General features: G+C 39.7%; 1 protein-coding gene across 1 annotated transcript in view; it reads left to right on the top strand.

Moving 5' to 3' along the window:
- ofcc1 (orofacial cleft 1 candidate 1) overlaps nt 1–14308 on the top strand; it is a 189265-nt gene that overhangs the window by 112175 nt on the left and 62782 nt on the right. The gene's annotated exons all lie outside the window — the stretch shown is intronic.

The raw sequence follows: 14308 nt of genomic DNA on the forward strand, positions 1-14308 counted from the left end.
AAAATGTTAAAAGCAAGATTGGAATTCAAAGTAAAAACAGTAAAATGCATATTTTCAAATGGATGCGTTTAATGTGATTTAGAAGCTATTAATGGCTGCACTTACACCAAAGTAAGTTAAGCCAAAGGTGATTCAAGTGGCTTGATAGAATTTAGATGATTTGTTACATTATTTCTGTCGCTGCAGTGTTTTTTAACTTCTGGAATATTAAAATTTCCTGTCATTCTGACAAGAAAACAACTAATAAATTGCAGATGTTCATGTGGAAAATATCAGAGCACAGAGAGGCTTTCAAAATGCACTTTGATGCAAGGGAGATGCAAACTTTTGGTGACTTTAAAGTTGGTTTCTGTGTTCTTTTGTGCCCATATATCAAGTAACAGGAGTGCTCTCTGTGTGACCAGGTGGTAAAGGGTCTGGGAGCATATTTATACCAGCTCCCACCCAAACTGTTTGATAGAAAGGCTCAATGTTAAATCAGGAACACATCTATTGACGGGTTGATTGTTGGAGGTAGAAACCTCAAATGCTAATTCGGAGTAGTGCATATGCCATATTGTCACATTTGCTCCTGAATGAACAGGCTGCTTTAGCTATGAGAGGTAATGTGAAAAAGCAAAGTATTTTGTTTTACCTCGTGTCAGAAACGGAAGAAAGATGTCCAACAATTAGTGGAGTGCTTCATTCTGCTGAGCATGTTTAATAATGAATTTATAGTTACACAATGCAGTTTAAGAATTGCCCCCATTTTAATTTTATAAAAGGCTGCAAACTGACATTCAAATTAAAGTTGCATTAGAGATGGAGCGGCTTTAAAGCACACAACATTTATTTTAAGAAACAAAATGAAATGCATTAAAGCCAAACCATGGTCTTTTACTTTGCCAAGACCCCCTGGGGCTGATGGCATATCCTCTGCAAAAGCTGAATCCGATTCTACTTATAATGCATGCAGGTTTCCAACAGTGTATTGCACAAAGAACAAAATATAATTTTCCTGGACTTTTAAATGCTCTCTTTTGCTTGACTCAGCATGAAGAGTATAAATTATAAAGTCAGATATTTTTGGCAATGGATTGCTTAAAATCATTCACATTTTTAGTGTTAGTGGGATACTGATTGGGCAATTATTGCAAAAACATTGCAATAATTCTGATAGCTACTTGTAAAACATTGCTCACCCTGTCTAGGGAGATTTGAATGGTGTATTGTCATAGGATGTTGTATTTTAGCAATAGTGTACAGCCAGCAGCCTCCTGAAATATATTAGAATTTAAATACTTTTTGATTCATGATGAAAATTCTTATTTATTTCACTTCGATGTTCTCCTTCACTATGTTGAGATGTGGTATTGTTTGAGGCATATGCTTCTGTTTATGTATATATATTTTTCTTTTGCCCAGAATAAGGTCACTTTCTTCAGTCAAACAAGTCATCTTCCTATTAAACTAATTTGCCTACATGCAAATTTTGTCATTTTTACCTCATTAACTATTTATCATGGAATAAAAAAATTTATATTCATGAAGGAGAAGCCAGCAGCTTGATGGACCGGGAACTAATATTTTGCAACTGTAATGATTTTTGCATCCTTAATTAGGTAGAATAAGGTTGATATGATTAGGTCAGGATGTAGTATTTTTCATTAAAAATACATTTCAGGCTCTGTATTCATAATATGTCCTTGCAATTAAAATAAAGGAGTAAATGTGATTCACACTATGCTCCTTGATTAATGCCAGGACTGTGTCATTTCATTGGCAACCAGAGGTAGCGGCCCCAGTATAATACAGGTGAATGTTTTGTTTCAGGTAAGGAACACCAATCAATTCAAGTTCATAATGAACACATTAATTATTTACAAGCAGTCATGCAGAGGGATCTAATTAATTGTCTCATGTCACCCTTATGATTATTGTTCTGGCTTTTCTGAGGAGAGGAGTAAGATTGTTGGGGGGGGGGGGGGGGGGGGGGGGTGGGAGGGGGGGGGAGGTGAGTGGATTGCAAATCTTCAAAATGCTTGTGTAGATTTACAAACTGTTTAGTAGACTTTGTGGACAGCGAGGGAAAGACTATCTATAATTTCTACCAAGCTTTGCTGACATGTGTTAATAGTAGTTGATTGCCCTCAAGATGTTTTCACAACAAAAATCTGTAAGTGCCACATCAAAGTTTACTCAGCCAAATAGTTTTTTCCTTGCATCCAGATAATCTGTGACCACGGGCAAACATTTGAAACTTAAGGTGGATTGTGACAATTCTTTTGGACAAATCTATCATCAGTTAGGTGGATGCAGATTCCTAATGATGAGTCTGCATCTTGCCATTTGTATGCAAGAATTTCTCTTCCATGACGTGAAGCTGGTATTGTCTTCATATCTGCCCAATCCCACGTAATCTGCCTCCCAGAAGACTCTTTATCTTGCACATTCTGTTCGTAAAGACTTTGTTGATCTGCAGTGGAGAAACAAGAGTAAGATAATTGAATTACTATGATTTTGCAGATGTTACACAAAACTGTCATTAAGGTGGCTACTTCAGGTGTATTACCTGTTTTAACAAGAATTTGCAATGACTGCTAAATTATTCTGCCTATAAAATCTACTTATAGTTCGAACTGATGCAATGAAAGATGCTGTTTGGAATTACTTTAAATGTCTGACATAACACAGCGACAAGAGAACAAACTGTATGACCAAGTAGACTTTTAAGTGACGGTTTTAACATTTTATTGAACCCCAACCTTAATTAATAAATAATGATCCTGCAGATTTTGAGTACAATATTAGTATATCTTTTGTATGTAGTTTTTTAGGTATTTTAAAAAATGCAAGGGTTCTTCATATAAAAGTAATGCTTACTTAGCTTTGCTCTGAATGAATTTCATTTTGAATTGTCAGTATCTCGTACGTGAGTGAATTTTCACTGTTTAGTAAACAAGGCAATATGGTAATAGAAGTACATGCCGAGAAATATAGCAGCATCAGCAATACATTCCACGGTGCCTTTAAAATTCATTACATTGACTTAAATGGAACAGAATTTTGAAGGCAGAATACAGCGTGGGGATGCTATTTTGTGATGCATTTAGCAGAAGCTATGCTAGGATGAATTTCTGAGTAGCCTTGCCTTGTTTACCCATGCAGTTGTTTCCCATTTTCTCTGTATTGCAGGGAAAGGAGAGCAAAGCAAATAGATTGAACTACATTTGGTAAAAGTAGCTATATTTTTCAGTGAAGACTGATCAAGATGAGACAATAGCTGATCAAATAGTCTGATAATGAGGGGTCAGACCATGTTCTAGAAATGTAGCACAGCAAACTAAATAAAAAAGCAAAAATTGTTCCTTTTTCCATTTCAAAATATTGCAGTGAAACATGTTGGGAATGGCTTTAAGTGTCCACAACACAGGTACAGGTCAACAAACCTTTTGTTGCCGTTACTGACTAGGTGAAGTTTAATCTTCGTCATAACCTTGGCTGGCTGGAGAATAAATGTATGAATATTGATTTCTCTAACTTCCCTCTCTCTCTATCCCTCCTCCACCCAAGTTGCACCAGCTTCTCGATTTCACCCAACAAAACAGCTAACAATGGTCTGTTTCCTTTTTCATTGTTACTTTTTTGCAACCTTTCATTTATTGTTCTTTATCTCTCTACATTATCGTCTATATCTCTCGTTTCCCTTTTCCCTAAATAGTCTGAAGAAGAGTCTCGACCCAAAACATTACCCATTGCTTCTCTCCAGAGGTGAGTTACTCCAGCTTTTTGTGCCTATCTTCGATTTAAACCACCATCTGCAGTTCCTTCCTACACAATAAATAGTGCATTTTGACTTGTTTCTAAATCTGATTTTATTTGTAAAACTCTCTTTTCTTGTTTTTCTTCTTGAATTTCCCCTTTACTGTTTTTGATTCAGTTCTGCAGCCCTATTACATGTTATAAAATGCTGTCCAAATGCGTTTTTTCTTTCTGGCCACATTACCTACAGAGCTTGTGTACAGAAATGATGCCTCCCTTTCCAGATTCCAGAAACTCGTTTCTCGATCAACAGGCTTCAAGTGAATGCTTATTTTTAGCAGAAAATAATGAACCATGAGAACCAGCAGCTGAACAGGCATCCAAATGTGTAAAATTGAAATATCCAATATTGGTGCCTAGTGATGCCTGTCTAAATATCTGCTGGTTACTTTGGAATGGCATTGTCATTCATATAAAATCAAAGCGGAGTCTCCTTAGTGTTGCTGCACAGTTTTCCTTTCAACATCAAAATGATTAGGTATGTTTGACTGTGCTTTATTTTAAGAGCCCTCCAAAAAATATTTTCCTTCCCAGGCATAGGCATGCAAGGCTACGTTTAATTTTAAACGAGGAAGGCAGCCACACTGGGAACATTTCTCAAACATGGCAGGCGTCCTGGCTTTTTCCTTGTTGCAGCAACAGATCCTGCCCGGGTACAGTCTCTTGTACACTTAAGTCAAGACAGAAGCTGGCAGGGGGAATAATGAGAGCCCCAATTTTGTTTCCAGTGCACCTGTTCTTATTTTTTTGCTGCAGACTACATTGGAACAGGCTGACAGGGGTCAAAATCAGAGGATTAGTTGCAGAATTTAATGTGGGTGAAGCCTGCTGTCCATCCTGAAGGCCAGGCCACTCTGTTAGAATGACACATAAATAACCTATTATGTCCCCACCCATGGAAATTCAAATGCACCTGTCAAATTGATAAAGCACTTGCCCAGAGGGAAGCATTGTTTACATTTTCACTCTAGACTTCTGAAAAGTGAGATACTAATTATTTTTCTTTCCTCAGAAATTAATGCTGGGTGCAACTGAAGTGCAACAAAAAAAAACTCACGAGTGTCATCATAAATGGCAATAACTATATTTTTTGTATTTTTTAATGAGACCTTATGTTTACACTGCACCCTCATCACTTTCTTCATATGCAGCAGTTAGTTCATTGACTACAAAGGGAAAGGTTAAAGGAAAGTGGCTGAATGCCATAGATGAATACAGAAAAAGCTTCTGCAAAGACGTATATGCGAATACATACACCAAGCTTATTTGCAATGCATCTATACATATGGTGGTACAATGCGCTCATATATGCACAAGGTGTACACTTAAAAACAATAGCAAAATTAATATGATAACTATGTTAATTTCATTTGTCTGTGTTTGCATCTTGATTTTTATTCTCAATTTACAAATGAGGATTAACACTCAACAACAAAAGAAGATTCCTCTCCCAAAGTATCAAAGTGTATTAATTTTGTCTGCCGGTGTCTTTCCATCAAATTCAGCTGCCTCTTGTAACTTCCTGCCCTCATCCATCATTTGCTATACTGAGGGTTGCAGAGGGGAGGGGCAATGCGAGGGGAAATTACACTCAGCCTAGATCCAGGACTGAGTGCTGTGCTTCAGCCCCATGGACATTTTATATGCGTAGTTCAGGTCCAGGACACAAAACCATGCTTAGTTCAATATCTTGCTAGAATGATTCCTCTTCGTAGTTATTCTCCGGAGAAAGGCAAGAAGTGTTAGTATTGAGCTCTGCAAGATTGCACAGGTAGTAGTGTGCAACACTGTTGCACGAGAATTCCTGCTGCAGTTTTCAGATAGTGGATCTCCCGTGGGGCTGCTCACGGCAAATTGGATGAAACTTTCATCTCGGATGACAGGAAAATTATACTGTGTATTATTCTGCAGCTGAAGTGGAGATGGGCCCAAACAGGTTGGTTGGTTTAGGCAGTAAGGTCTGATTCCTGCATAACAGAATTCAACTGTTGCCAGGTGAGCTGGCTTAGTAGGTTGACAGACACTTGAACATTTCTGAATCCATTCAGAAAAAAAAGGCAGAGCTCACAAAAGTGTGAACAGATGGAAGGACAGAGCGTGGTGATGGAAGGTGTGTGAGCAGATTTGGTTGGAAAACAAGTAGCATGATACATTGGGTCCAGGGATGTCCAAGTGCCTTTCCTTCTTAAGGATTGTACGTAGGACAAGGGAAAACTATTTTGCTTCTGGAACCTGTTTGCTGAATCTTATCTCATCCTATTTATCTGCATTAATTCTACACTCATTACCACCCTTACTTCTTAGAAGTCTATCATAGTCAGAGGCCCACTGAATCTGTGCCAGGTCCAAGTAGAGCAATGTTGTCTGTTCTTTTCTCCTGTTTTTTTTCTTCTATGACTCAGCAAATTACTCCCTTTCAAGTACCTATCTTATTCCCTTTTGAAAGTACGGCTGAATCCCTTCCTGCCGTCATCACAGATAATAACTCCAGATCACAACTACCTTCCAATGAAAAAGTTCTTCTCTGATGTCTTTTACCCAACCTTTTGCCTCAGCGTCTACCAGATTCCCACCACTCTTTGTGTGATTTTTTTTTGTGAATTTAGCTCACAATCTTTACAATAATGCTGCCATGTTCTGCATGATAAAAGATGTTGCTTCCTGTGAACTGTATTATTATGTCAGGTTGTAAAATTGAGAGCCCACGTTATTGTTCCTTTGTTCTCGATTCATCACCAGAACCAATATTCTGTCTCTATTTGTCAAATTCCTTAATTACTTGAAATATTTTGATAAGCTTTGAAACTCATGAGATTCCAAGCTAGGCTTTGGTGATGTGTACTCCTAATTTAATCTTTTCATGTACACTGACATCATTGTGAAATTTTGTTTAACCCCCTCAAAGGTTATTACAGCAAAATACAATATCCCATATAGGATTGAACACTGCAGAATGGAACAATGAGTTCCTTCCTTTTGTGCTTCAGCTTTCTTGAGTTAAATTCCATCGGCCCCGTCCTCACACCATCAGCTTTCATCAGCCCCGTCCTCACACTCATTAGCTTTCATCAGCCCTGTCCTCACACCATCAGCTTTCATCAGCCCCGTCCTCACACCATCAGCTTTCATCAGCCCCGTCCTCACACTCATCAGCTTTCATCAGCCCCGCCCTCACACTCATCAGCTTTCATCAGCCCCGTCCTCATACTCATGAGCTTTCATCAGCCCCGTCCTCACACCATCAGCTTTCATCAGTTCCTGTATGTAGGCTCACAAATCGCACTGCTTTACACAGTTTCATTCGTGACCTAATTAAGTGAAGGCACAAGTGCAAGGGGCCTCTTGGCTAATGTCTGTTGCTGCACAGTTACTCCAGATCAGGGAATACTATATTTTTTTACATTCATTTTGGGGATCTGAGCATTCTTGGCAAGACCATTTGCTTGCCCATCTCTAAATTTACAACCAAGTGGATTATTTCTGGGATATTTAAGGATCAGCCACACTGGTTGAAGACCAAACCAGGCAAGGACATGAGATTTTCTGCTCTCAAGGGCACCAGGATTTAACATTGAAACAATGGTTTCCTGGTTCAACACTAGTTGGTAGTTTCATTTTGGCTCCTAATTCCAGACTGTTAACTCAACTTAAACTCACAGCTCGATTTATTCACAAAATGCTGGAGTAACTCAGCAGGTCAGCAGCATCTCGGGAGAGAAGGAATGGGTGACGTTTCGGGTCGAGACCCTTCTTCAGACTGAGTTTCAGACTAAACTCACAGCTGTTATGTGGGATGTAAACACAGATCTCTATTAGTGGTGCAGGTTTTCCAGATTTTTACTGGTGATTTAACCACTGCATCAACACTATTCTAATGACATGCCTTTGATGTATTCACTCACTGGACAATTGGGAAGGCAAAGGGTTTGTTCAATATTTAGGATGATCATCTTCTGGTCAAAGTATTTGTTCTCTGCAGCAGTTAAACTGAGTGGTCTACTTGCGCAGAATAGACAAACCGACCAGCATCTGAGCCCTTGGAAATACACAGAGATGTAGATGCTGGTCTACAAAAAAAGACACAAAGTGGGTCCAGAGATGCTAGCTGACCCACTGAGTTACTCCAGCACCTTTAAGCTTTAAGTCCGTGACACCTCTCAGGGGAGTCCCAAAAAAACTTATTTCCCCACGGTCAGAAGGAGAACTTGCAAACTCCACACAGATAGCACCCAAAGATGAAGATTTCATTGCAATTTTGATTACAATTTTCACTTGATTTTCATGTCATAATTATTGATATTTTTCCCTTTTGATTTCTAGTAAAGCTCAATTGACGAGTTTGCTCAATATATAAAAGGGGATTTATTTTTGGCTAATAAACCTCAATATTTTCATAAAGATCATGATGGTGCACGGATGATCTTTGAAATTTCCAATTTCTTGCTCTTAATTCTCTTTTGTGGTCTGCCACTACTATGAATGAAGTCATGAGTAGGGTTTAATTAGGATATTGTTGCATGTAGCACATCACCTTGCCAAGGGCAAGCAAGGGCACAGATGCCCACAATAACAACCTGAAAAGTATGAGGTGTGTGTGCATTCACCCTATAACATCAAGGATGCTTGCTAGTTGCTCTTCAAGAGTTGGCAAGTTTAAATTCTAACCCGCCCATTCATTTCCAAAAATTGGTGATGCATGTGTTACATTAATAATGTCTGGTAAATAGTTGCTCCACAAGTCGTTCCCAAAGTTTTATTTATGGGACGTTTGAGATTTCAAGAACTTTTTATCTCCAACTGTCATATTTCACCCAGGAGAGTAATAGAAAATATGTTTCTAACTTTGCAGAGAAGAAAATATTTACTCTCAGATCTTTTACAAATATGTGATAACTAAAGATAAATTTTCCTTTCAAAACAGCTTTAAATATTTTCCTATCTTTCAATTGATCAACAGATATTGGGTAGAAATGTGTCTTTCTTAGCACTAATAAGTTAGCTTAAAGGTAGTGCCTGTGCATTGTACTCCTGATCCCAGGAGACTGAATATTTCCTCTCTCAACCTTAAGCCTCTGGTGCAGAGTGCTAGCCTCATTGTTGGTTCCGACCCATCTCTTCCACACTTGCTAAGGCTCTGTTGTCTCCCGAACCTGTCCACAGGCTCCACTAAACGCAATAAAACTAATTTTGAATATAGTTTAATATGCATCCAGTCACTCCCAAATGTCTACCCATTTAATTGCACAGGTGGACCGCAGTTGCATTGGACCTAAGACTGTGGAATTTCCTCCCATTTTTTTCCTTATGTATTTTCCTCTTCAAGATTTTCCTGAAGGTTCATAAGTTATAGGAGCAGAGATAGGTCATTCGGCCCAACAAGTATACTCCGCCATGCAATCTATCCCTCTCAACTCCATTCTCCTGTCTTCTCCCCATGACCCCTGACATCCATCTAAATGCTCACTACCCCTCCCCCACCCAATCCCCATCTTGCGGCAGTATTTTTGTTCATTTTGTTACTTAATTATCAGTTACTACAAGGGCTCTTCAATATGACATAAATGGGCAGCATGGCGTAGAAGTCGCTACCTCAGTTTCAGCAACCCAGGTTTAATCTTGACCTCTGGTGTTTTCTGTGGAGTTTGCACGTTCTCCCTGCGACTACATGGGTTTCCTCCGGTTGCTCTAGTTTCTCGCCACATGATGGTTTGTATGTTAATAGTCTCCTTTAAATATCCCTGATTTGTATGTGAATGGTAGAACCTGGGGGGGGGGGGGGGGGGTTGAATATGGCGAAGTGTTAGTGGAAATGGGTGTGAATCAGTGTCTGAATGGCCTGTTTCTGTGTTGTATAACTCTGACTCTTAAACAAACATTTGAAGCATAGCCATGTAAGGAGATGTTAAGGGAGGGGACCTATCGCTTGGTCAAATAGATAATTCATAAGGAGCATCATAAGGAAAGAGAGAGAGAGGGGAGAATGCCTTTGCCTCAGGCCCAAGCAGCTGTTGGTTCACGTTATTGATCTACCTCATAAAATATATGTAGATGGATAGATAGATAGACGATAGGTAAACTGACAGACAGTTGTAAAATGATATTTTCCTGAAAGGGGAGGCCAGGCAAAATGAAGAGGTCTGGAACTTTTCATCAGTCTCACTCAGATTTGAGCAACCGGGGACAGATTAATGGAAGCCGAGAAAAAAATTCCTTTTACATTATTGACTGGAGATGTAGTTTAAGGGGAGTAAATTCACCTGTGCCTAAATCACAAATAGCAATGGGATCTACTATGTTCCATCTTCTCCAATGAACACATTAATGACTTTGTAATATTATATGCATATATAATGAAAACCCCTTTCAAAGGGATTACAAAAACATGTCGTAAACAAGACAATTTTAGCTACTGAGCACATGTTCTTTTATTCATAATGATTTAATTAAGTTTGTATATTGCTAGGTAATTGATTGTTTTCTCATTCATTTTTCCTCTTTCCTGCTGGAATCCAAAGCACTCTGTTTATTTCCTTGTTTCTGAGAGTTGGATACATAATTTATACAGAATTGAGGCTGATTTAGTTGCTTGGATTGGAGTGCGATGCAAATATAATATCAGATTAAGCAAAAATGTTGCACATCTCTGAAGGCAGCAGCCTGCTAGTGTCCAGGAAATAACTCAAAAGGGCGAAGTGAATGTAAGGAACACATAGCAAAGAGTAATTCTGACAACTTGCATTTAATGTTGAAAATGGTGGGAGCATTCAGTTATGAGGGTTTTAATCTTGTGCAGTCAATAACCTAAGGAAGTACTCGTATGCAGAAGTATTCAACTAAGCTTGATCTTTTGCCTGTCAAACCTTGTCGTGCTAATATGGTCAAACCTATGCACTGGATATTCACATATATATATATTGTTATATATTGTTATATCATTACAGATGATTAGTGGTTTATTTCCAACTATATTTATTTGTTCAAAAATAAACTGCTGCAGGACCCAGCACAAGGAACTGCAAATGGGAGAATCATGAGCAAAACGCACAAAATGCTGGAGTAACTCAGTGGGTAAGGCAACATTTCTGCAGACAATGGATTGGCAACATTTTGGGTCAGGACTCTTCTTCAGACTCTGTCGCACTGGCATTTGGAAAGATAAAGATCCAGAGAGGTTAAAAATCCAGCAGGGGAGTCCATGAGGAGGAAGAATGTTGGAGACATGAAAAGGGGTCGTGTGAGTTGAGGGCTCCCTGCCAGAGAAAAGCCCAGAGGCAGAGGCGATGGAAGAAGAGCTCAACATCGTGGTGGGCTCGGAACCTGATCCAAAACATCGCCTATCCATGTACCCCAGAGATGCTGCTTGAGCTGCTGAGTTATTCCAGCACTTCCTGTTTTTTGCTGGAGGAATTAATTGGGTCAGGCAACATCTGTAGAGGGAATTGAACAGACGACGTTTTGAGTTGGGTCCCTTTCTCTCATTTGTGCGTGTGATTCCAGCATATTTAGTCCATTGTATATACTTTTATTTGTTGAGTGTAGAATTATATGGAGCAGATAAGAGGTCATTTGATCTGTCCAACGTTTTTTTGTGAGCCAGCATCTGCAGTTCCTTGTTTCTCCGACTCTTCTGCTCTGGTTATTCTGTGTAACCCTGGCTGTCCGTGGGTGCGGGGTGAAGAGAGTGGAAGTTTTGTTGCCTTCCATCACAGTGAGGGGGTGTTTGGAGTCACTGTGATGGATGTTTGTGTTGGGGTCGTGTGTCCTGTGTTCTTTTCTTTTTTGCTGTGTCTTGTGACTGCTGAAATTTCGTTCGATATTTATACCGAATGACCATAAAGTTCTGTTATACTGTTATTCGTCCTTCTTACACTGAGAACTTTTAATTGTTCATACTGACTCTGCTTCCACCTTCTTTAAGACAAATCATTACACTTCAAAATAGCCCGTACATAAATGAGACTTGTTATAGCTGTGATAGTCTTACTAACGGAGTGAAGTTTCTATCATCATAGAAAATAATTATAAATTCTACTGAGCTTGCTTAGAGGCAACTTTTTGTTTGGATATTGTATACAATCTGGCATGTTAAGAACCACCTGTTGACATTGAAAAAGCAGAAGAACATAGAAAATAAGAGCATGGTTAGGCCATTCAGCCCTTTAGTTTCGTTTAGTTTAGAGATATAGCATGGAAATAGGCCCACCAAGTCCATGTCAACTATCGATTACCTGTTCACATTAGTTCCACGTTATCCTACTTTCACGTAGTACACACTAGGGGCAATTTTACAGAAGAAAATTAGCCTACAAACCTGCCTGTCTTTGGGATGTGGGAGGAAACTGGAGCACCCGGAGAAAACCCACGGGCTCACAGGGAGAACGTACAAACTCCACACAGACAGCACCTGTAGTCAGGATCGAACCCAATTCTCTGGCACGGAGAGGCAGCTGCTCTACCGCTGTGCCACTGTGCTGTTCTTTAAGCCTGATCAATACCATCACGGTTGATCATCCACTTCAGTATCCTGTTCCTACCTCTGTCACATCCTTTAAAAGTTTTAGGATTAAGAAAAATATCTACTTTTTTGAATATGTTTAATATCTTGGTCTCCACACGCTTCTCTGGTAGAGACTTCCCCAGATTCCCCAGCCTGGGTTAAGAAATTTCACCTGATCTCTGTTCTATATGGTATACCCTGTATCATGAGGATACAAATTCAGGTTCTGGACTCCTCGGCCATTGGGAATATTGTCCCTGAATTTGCTCAGATTAACCTGTTGGAATTTTGCAGTTTGCTGTGACACCACTCTCGTTCTTCTAAACACTCCTGAATGTAGGCCTAACGAGCCCAATGATTCCTCTTACATTAATCCTGCCACTCCAGGAATGTGTGTGGTAAACATTTGCTGCGCCTACTCTGCGAAAAAAACATCTTTCCTCAGACACGGACACCAAACCTGCATGCAAAATTCCAGATGTGGTAGAAAATTAAAAAGCTCTGCAGATTTGCAGTGTCCTGAATGGTTTAATTCCAGATATGATCACAGCAAGGTCATATGTAGCTGCAGCAAGTCAACCTTGCTCCAGTACTTAAATCCTTTTGCAATAAGGTCAATAACCATTTGGTTTCCTAACTGGATACTGCACATGAATGGAGAAGAAGGGACTCGAGCCGAAACATCACCCATTCCTTCTCTCTAGAGATGCTGCCTGCCCCACTGCGTTACTCCAGCATTTTGTGTCTACTGCACATGAATGTTTGCTTTCAGTGACTGTTGACACCCAGGTCTTATGCAGAGGACAAATCTTGCTGGTCCAAGCTACTCCGTAACGCAGTGGAAGTGCTTTAACAAGGTTGCAATTGCAAAACATCTGTCAGCCCTTGACAGCTGGCAAAGCCAAACATCCAGCCTCACTTACTGCAAAAGCTTTCATCGTTTTTAAGTTACTTTCCCCATGGCTTCTCATCCTTTGCCCCGAGTCTCTACTGAAATCAGTGGGTTCTCACATTATGTATTATATATGACTGGCACAAGATCCAGGAGGTGATTCTACAAAGGAAAGCCAGGGGGCTAAGGAGGCAAGACTGGGAAGTAGTGATGACTCACATTTTATTCTCTGAATCTGCCAATTTTTATGTTTCATGGCACATGAATGGAAGACAGGACTTATTGCTGTCTACTGACTGTCAGTAGTAGGGGTATTGAATACAATAACAGGGAGATGGTACTCCAACTTTATGTTACATGGGTCAACTGTAGTACTGCGTGCAGTTCCGGTCTCCATATTATCGGAAGGATTTGATAGCATTGGAGAGGGTGCAGGTGAGACTCTCCAGGATGTTTCCGGGGATGGAGCATTTCAGTTTTGAGGAGAAACTGGAGAAGCTGGGTCAGTTTTTCTTGTGAGGAGGAGATTAACAGAAAACATAATTGAGGTTTTGAAAATTATGAAGGACTTAGATAGGTAGACGTTCCTCATTTCAGAGGAAGTTAAAACCAGAGCTCGTAGATTTTGAGTAAGGGGTAAGAGATTTAGAGGTCATCTGAGGCAGACCTTTCTCACTCAGGGAGCATCTGGAATACACTGCCAAAGAGAGTGGTGGCAGCAGAGTCCCTGACAGTATTTATATAGAGCCTGGACGATCACTAAAATCACCTAGGCATACAAGGCAATGAGCCAACTGCTGGGAGATGAGATTAATATGAATGGGTACCCACTGGTTGCCATGGACATTGTGGGCCAAATGGACTTTTTCCATGTTGCATGACTCTGTGACTTAAAGAGGTCAATGCTGTCAATTCAATTTGGAATTAGGCATTGAAATCAGACCCAACGTTACTATGATCTTTTACCTCTGTTCAACCAAACACGTTTTTAAAACATGAAAAAGAAACTATAGAAATTTCAACCAAGAGGGAACAGAGATTTTTGAAACAGGAATCTTTACAGTGGCAAGGATTCAAATCAAAGTAGACCCTGCTTCAGCCTTTTATTTATTTAAACA

The sequence above is a fragment of the Rhinoraja longicauda genome, chromosome 4 (genome assembly GCF_053455715.1).
Source record: "Rhinoraja longicauda isolate Sanriku21f chromosome 4, sRhiLon1.1, whole genome shotgun sequence".
NCBI classification, from domain to species: Eukaryota; Metazoa; Chordata; class Chondrichthyes; order Rajiformes; family Arhynchobatidae; genus Rhinoraja; species Rhinoraja longicauda.